Genomic DNA, 5000 nt, shown 5'->3' with positions numbered 1-5000 from the left:
CAGCACGAAGGATGTCACGCGACTAGTTAGCAGGCTAGAGTCTCGTTCGTTATCGGAATTAACCAGACAAATCGCTCCACCAACTAAGAACGGCCATGCACCACCACCCACCGAATCAAGAAAGAGCTATCAATCTGTCAATCCTTCCGGTGTCCGGGCCTGGTGAGGTTTCCCGTGTTGAGTCAAATTAAGCCGCAGGCTCCACTCCTGGTGGTGCCCTTCCGTCAATTCCTTTAAGTTTCAGCTTTGCAACCATACTTCCCCCGGAACCCAAAAGCTTTGGTTTCCCGGAGGCTGCCCGCCGAGTCATCGGAGGAACTGCGGCGGATCGCTGGCTGGCATCGTTTATGGTTAGAACTAGGGCGGTATCTGATCGCCTTCGAACCTCTAACTTTCGTTCTTGATTAATGAAAACATACTTGGCAAATGCTTTCGCTTCTGTTCGTCTTGCGACGATCCAAGAATTTCACCTCTAACGTCGCAATACGAATGCCCCCGCCTGTCCCTATTAATCATTACCTCGGGTTCCGAAAACCAACAAAATAGAACCGAGGTCCTATTCCATTATTCCATGCACACAGTATTCAGGCGGGCTTGCCTGCTTTAAGCACTCTAATTTGTTCAAAGTAAACGTGCCGGCCCACCGAGACACTCAATAAAGAGCACCCTGGTAGGATTTCAACGGGGTCCGCCTCGGGACGCACGAGCACGCACGAGGCGGTCGCACGCCTTCGGCTCGCCCCACCGGCAGGACGTCCCACGATACATGCCAGTTAAACACCGACGGGCGGTGAACCAACAGCGTGGGACACAAATCCAACTACGAGCTTTTTAACCGCAACAACTTTAATATACGCTATTGGAGCTGGAATTACCGCGGCTGCTGGCACCAGACTTGCCCTCCAATAGATACTCGTTAAAGGATTTAAAGTGTACTCATTCCGATTACGGGGCCTCGGATGAGTCCCGTATCGTTATTTTTCGTCACTACCTCCCCGTGCCGGGAGTGGGTAATTTGCGCGCCTGCTGCCTTCCTTGGATGTGGTAGCCGTTTCTCAGGCTCCCTCTCCGGAATCGAACCCTGATTCCCCGTTACCCGTTACAACCATGGTAGGCGCAGAACCTACCATCGACAGTTGATAAGGCAGACATTTGAAAGATGCGTCGCCGGTACGAGGACCGTGCGATCAGCCCAAAGTTATTCAGAGTCACCAAGGCAAACGGACCGGACGAGCCGACCGATTGGTTTTGATCTAATAAAAGCGTCCCTTCCATCTCTGGTCGGGACTCTGTTTGCATGTATTAGCTCTAGAATTACCACAGTTATCCAAGTAACGTGGGTACGATCTAAGGAACCATAACTGATTTAATGAGCCATTCGCGGTTTCACCTTAATGCGGCTTGTACTGAGACATGCATGGCTTAATCTTTGAGACAAGCATATGACTACTGGCAGGATCAACCAGGGAGCTGCGTCAACTAGAGCTGAGCAGCCGGCCGCCCGGGAGTGTGTCCCGGGGGCCCGCGCGAACACGCAAGCGTCCGCTCAATTATTCTGCAAACAGGAGGAGGCTGAGCTCCCCTGCACAACACACCTCGAAACCCTCTCAGGTCCCGGCGGCGCGCAGCGCCGTCCTAAGTACTTGGTCGGGTTCGAGAGAGGCGCAATCGCCCGGAGTTAGGCGAGTAGACGCTTTAGGTGCGACCACCCGTGCTCCCAACTGAGCTTGCCGCTGCCGACAGAGGCCCGGGAGCGTGCTGTCGTGGCATTGCCGGCGGGAGACAACACGCGCCACCTACGGTGACCGGCAGCTCCAACGCCAGCGCCACAGAAGGACAAAAGCCCCACTTGGGTGCCGAAGCGAACTCTCCCAGCACAGCGCACGCGCCAACACGTCCGCACAGCTGCGATACAAACCACCTGCGAGAACCGCTGGGGCGACCGAGCAGCAGACGGCGTCGCGGCGCCGAGCGCCGGGCGGCGGCGCATCCTCAGCGCACACAGTCCTCAATCGGACCAGCACACTGCAGATGGCCACCGCGCTTCGCACCGGGCCCGCGAGGACCTACTTTGGCCGCAAGGCGCCGCGAGCAGGGGGCGCCGGCGCGCAGCTGCGCCGCCTGCCGCGTCCGTCGGCCGGCGCGCCTGCCACTGGCCGCCCCCACCAGCCGGCTGTAGCGCGTGCGCCCACGCACCGCGCTGCCAGCACGCCGGGCGGCCCCCCCTCACCGGCCGGGGACGGTCCCACCCAGCCACCGCCGCGTATCGCCTCACACCCAGATCCCCTTTCGCGTTCGTGGGCATGGTGGGTCCCCTTTCACGTTCGTGGGCATGGTGGGTATCCCTGAAACAACCGGTTAATAGCTCGACCGATCGTCGCCAACACTGATTCACCTCTAGCGAGAACAACCGCACCACAACGGGTTACCTGTTGTTCATTTGCGTAACGTCACCAGCAAACGTAGACGTCCATCGCCATTTGCAACGAGTATTGCATGCCTGTGTCAGGTGTCACAACACACTACGTCTGCCCACATAGACGCAACAACATGTGCACGCCTCGAGAACACGTGGAAGGTAGCCCCCGTACGTATGCGGTGTCCATTGCGCGAACGACTGTCAGCCGGCCTCTGCAGGATGTCGCAGATGTGGAACGCGGTGCAACATGCTATCACGGTGTGTGAGAAGAGACGACTACGTCCGAATACACGCTCCACTACATCAACAGACTGCTCATGCTGATCGCCATCCAGGGCGTCCGTTCCTCCCACACGTCTGAATGGCGTACCACACTGCAATCCAGCTCTTATAGGGAGACGACACGTAGCTGCGTGCACAATATTTGGACTGTATGGTCTGCCGTTGCTAGGCGCAGTCGTCGTACGGTCACACATGTGCCACGATGTATCATTCAGTACATACGGACCAATGTGCAGTACAGTTTGTGGGTTTTGCGTACATCGGCGGACAGGTGACAGGCCGTACCACAACGTAGGCTGAGTACGTCGGCATGCGAAGGGCATTGAACATGCAAACTTCTCAACGACCAGCTTGCGAAGGCAGGGGGGAAGGGGGGGGGGCATGTACGTCCTGCTGCTATCCACATTACAGTGTATAGCAGGAGCATGTGGAAAGTCAGCAACACCTGCAAGGTGTTTAACATGACGCGATACACAGGGGACCGGGCAGTGCGAATAGCGAACTATATTGCGAGGGTTGCGGTTAGGCAACACTACACTAATTTAACGAGTTGCATAACAATTACAGAGCAGGTTCAGCGACAACGTGCGTCAGGTTAAGGCGCAATATAGGTTAGGTTGAGGCACAATATAGGTTAGGTTAAGGCACAACATGGGTTACGTTAAGGCACAAATTGGGTTACGTTAAGGCACAACATGGGTTACGTTAAGGCACAACATGGGTTACGTTAAGGCACAAATTAGGTTACGTTAAGGCACAAATTAGGTTACGTTAAGGCACAAATTAGGTTACGTTAAGGCACAAATTAGGTTACGTTAAGGCACAAATTAGGTTACGTTAAGGCACAAATTAGGTTACGTTAAGGCACAAATTAGGTTACGTTAAGGCACAAATTAGGTTACGTTAAGGCACAAATTAGGTTACGTTAAGGCACAAATTAGGTTACGTTAAGGCACAAATTAGGTTACGTTAAGGCACAAATTAGGTTACGTTAAGGCACAAATTAGGTTACGTTAAGGCACAAATTAGGTTACGTTAAGGCACAAATTAGGTTACGTTAAGGCACAAATTAGGTTACGTTAAGGCACAAATTAGGTTACGTTAAGGCACAAATTAGGTTACGTTAAGGCACAAATTAGGTTACGTTAAGGCACAAATTAGGTTACGTTAAGGCACAAATTAGGTTACGTTAAGGTACAATATGGGTTAGGTTAAGGTACAATATGGGTTAGGTTAAGGTACAATATGGGTTAGGTTAAGGTACAATATGGGTTAGGTTAAGGTACAATATGGGTTAGGTTAAGGCACAACGTAGGTTAGGTTAAGGCACAACATAGGTTAGGTTAAGGCACAACATAGGTTAGGTTAAGGCACAACATAGGTTAGGTTAAGGCACAACATAGGTTAGGTTAAGGCACAACATAGGTTAGGTTAAGGCACAACATAGGTTAGGTTAAGGCACAACATAGGTTAGGTTAAGGCACAACATAGGTTAGGTTAAGGCACAACATAGGTTAGGTTAAGGCACAACGTAGGTTAGGTTAAGGCACAACGTAGGTTAGGTTAAGGCACAACGTAGGTTAGGTTAAGGCACAACGTAGGTTAGGTTAAGGCACAACGTAGGTTAGGTTAAGGCACAACGTAGGTTAGGTTAAGGCACAACGTAGGTTAGGTTAAGGCACAACGTAGGTTAGGTTAAGGCACAACGTAGGTTAGGTTAAGGCACAACGTAGGTTAGGTTAAGGCACAACGTAGGTTAGGTTAAGGCACAACGTAGGTTAGGTTAAGGCACAACGTAGGTTAGGTTAAGGCACAACGTAGGTTAGGTTAAGGCACAACGTAGGTTAGGTTAAGGCACAACGTAGGTTAGGTTAAGGCACAACGTAGGTTAGGTTAAGGCACAACGTAGGTTAGGTTAAGGCACAACGTAGGTTAGGTTAAGGCACAACGTAGGTTAGGTTAAGGCACAACGTAGGTTAGGTTAAGGCACAACGTAGGTTAGGTTAAGGCACAACGTAGGTTAGGTTAAGGCACAACGTAGGTTAGGTTAAGGCACAACGTAGGTTAGGTTAAGGCACAACGTAGGTTAGGTTAAGGCACAACGTAGGTTAGGTTAAGGCACAACGTAGGTTAGGTTAAGGCACAACGTAGGTTAGGTTAAGGCACAACGTAGGTTAGGTTAAGGCACAACGTAGGTTAGGTTAAGGCACAACGTAGGTTAGGTTAAGGCACAACATAGGTTAGGTTAAGGCACAACATAGGTTAGGTTAAGGCACAACATAGGTTAGGTTAAGGCACA

General features: G+C 51.6%; 1 non-coding gene across 1 annotated transcript in view; it reads right to left on the bottom strand.

Moving 5' to 3' along the window:
- Positions 1 to 1469, bottom strand: part of LOC126439237 (small subunit ribosomal RNA) — a 1909-nt gene extending 440 nt beyond the window's left edge. The window contains exon 1 of the ribosomal RNA XR_007581032.1: positions 1 to 1469. This exon is cut by the window's left edge and continues 440 nt beyond it. This is a non-coding gene — a ribosomal RNA (small subunit ribosomal RNA).
- Positions 1470 to 5000: the final 3531 nt, after the last annotated feature.

The sequence above is a fragment of the Schistocerca serialis genome, unplaced genomic scaffold (assembly GCF_023864345.2).
Source record: "Schistocerca serialis cubense isolate TAMUIC-IGC-003099 unplaced genomic scaffold, iqSchSeri2.2 HiC_scaffold_128, whole genome shotgun sequence".
NCBI lineage: Eukaryota > Metazoa > Arthropoda > Insecta > Orthoptera > Acrididae > Schistocerca > Schistocerca serialis.
This window is presented reverse-complemented; position numbering and strand designations above follow the sequence as displayed.